This window comes from Limulus polyphemus, unplaced genomic scaffold (genome assembly GCF_000517525.1).
Source record: "Limulus polyphemus unplaced genomic scaffold, Limulus_polyphemus-2.1.2 Scaffold5668, whole genome shotgun sequence".
Lineage (NCBI taxonomy): Eukaryota > Metazoa > Arthropoda > Merostomata > Xiphosura > Limulidae > Limulus > Limulus polyphemus.
In genome coordinates, this window is record NW_013671278.1 from 17,011 (window position 1) to 19,316 (window position 2,306).

The following is a 2,306-nucleotide window of genomic DNA, read 5'->3' on the forward strand; positions in this document are numbered from 1 at the left end:
CAATTTTCCCCAAGCAGAGAGGAAAAGTTTTGCGAAATTAAAGCCTTATTTTTTTTTTTGGGGGGGGGGGTGATTAAAATAACATTTATAAAAAAAATATATTTTATATACTTAGTCATGTTAAGCTGAAATTGTTTCTTAATCGCGCATTGATCCAATTTAAACATTAATTAATAGTGTGCTGTTTAATAGATTAAGACATTGTACAGGCTTATACATTAATGTAAACGTAACAGATACTAAATAAACAAGCAGGTTTTAAAACGAACAAAGGGTAGAACATCAGGAAGTAGCATCCGGCTGCTTCACAATGGGCGGACAGTTCCTCCGTTTCTTGTTTGTTTGTCTGTGTGGGGTGGCCCACTGCATATCTTTTTTTTAAACAAGTTTTGGCTTGATTTTCTAAATGTTCGAAGAAGACAAACTGTGGCTTTGATACACAGAAATATACTCGTTTGAGGCCTTTGTTAAAACACAGTTTTATGAACATATATTTACATAGTACCGAACATACTTGATCTTGGGTTTGTAGGTGGCGCTATCACTACTAAATGGTATAACCACAGTTGTTTATCCCCCCTGAAACAATACTAGCATGACGTAGTAGAAAAAAGGGACAAACGGCAGGTGTTCTGCAGGTAACGGAGCATGCCTTTTACCGTTATAAAGTCTGTCCACCAACGCTTACGTCTATTTGTAACCAACCAACAACATGTTAGTTTAGCAATAGTACACCGTGATCAGAAAATTACTTTAACTACTGCTCCTTCGCAGAAGACCACGTGATGTTACCATAGCAACGAAGAAGGATCTCGGTGGCTGAAAACTTACAGATACGACTCGTGAGTTCAGTATTTCTAAGTATTTCCCTTTTAGTCATGTTGGTATTTATTATAAAACAAATATTGCATAAAAATGCAAACTTTTCTTATGTTTGCAAACGAACACAAAAACGCACGACTTTAATGCGTCTAATGTACGTTTTAGTGCTAAGCCTAGCAACTCATTCGTTTTAACTTTTATTAGTGAGTCTTGGGTTTTTATAAAGTGAAAATGTAATAACAAGCGGCATTGTCCTATCGCTTTCCAGCACACACATGAAAAGAGTAAAACTCCCACTTTATTGTTAGGGTCTTGTACTACTGGGGGACGCCCCCCCCCCCCCGTAGTTGGAATACCTAGATATGAAGTAACAAGCCGAAAATATAATGTGGTCGAAAGAGATAAATTACAGCTTTACCTGAATAAAAGTTAGTTTTTCTTTTAAATAATATTTATATATTTATTTAAAGTGCACGTTTTGTTTTACATATCATTGATTTTGTTGATAAAAATTCGCCAGCAGTGAATATTGTTAAGATAGGTGTAAAATATCAGCTGTGCTCTGTATATTCAAAATAAACTTACAATTTGGTTTGAAGATAATAGCTGTAAGGTGGCAGCACTATTGAACATGTTCAAAACGGTAAGTGTACAAATGAAAGCAAAGTGCTTGTTTTTTTGTGAGGTAAACTAAGAGAATTCATTACCAAATAATTTTCTGTAATTTTGATACCCAAGTTCTTATTCGTGCAATTTTGTAAAGCACGTTTTGTATGAAAACATTTCACAAATAATGTCAACTTGGTAGAGGCCTAAAATTATATAGAATATAGTGGCTTAGTCGCCTATACGATAGACTTTTCTCAGTGTTATAAACCGTGGCCTAAGCCTTGCGCCAACGTTAACCCTTCTACTGCGGTTGACATCATATGATGTAAGCATTTTGTGTACAACATTTTGAATGGCCTACCGCAGAAATTCGCGAACCTTTGCACATGGGGTGGTAGGCAGATTTACACAAATCGTAAAGAAGGATTAACAGGGCCAAAGATCAGATGTTCATTGCCTCAGGGTCTGAGTAGATATCGAGTTTGCGCCAGCATTAACAGAGTGGCAGATAAGGTGTTTGTTTCTTCGTCTAGGTGATAATTAGTGAGGTTTTTAAATTTATTTTGAAAGCAGAGTAATTTAGAGTCAAAATTGTTAAAACTCCACTTCACAGGTATTACATGGGAGGCATGCAGTAAAGACTGATCGAACGCCACCTACGGCTTTCTCTTTCAAACCCAACTAGATCCCTGAATAAGTTTACTTGCTGCAGTAACAGGATGATATTTCTCTACTCAGGAGAGAGAGCACGCACCTTATGGGGAAGTAATTTTCAGAATTTCTTGTCAGGATTTTTTTATATAAAGATTAGTGGATATAAATACGCTCACTGCACTATACAGGTATACAAAATCTAGCTGCCAGTTTGGATTTAT

At 36.2% G+C, this 2,306-nt stretch overlaps 1 protein-coding gene across 1 annotated transcript in view; it reads left to right on the forward strand.

Annotated features, from left to right (window-relative positions):
- Positions 1 to 691: 691 nt before the first annotated feature.
- LOC106472855 overlaps positions 692 to 2,306 on the forward strand; it is a 24,446-nt gene continuing 22,831 nt past the window's right edge. The window contains exon 1 of the mRNA XM_013933522.2: positions 692 to 842. The gene's annotated coding sequence lies outside the window, so the exon portion shown is untranslated. The remainder of the gene's footprint in view (positions 843 to 2,306) is intronic.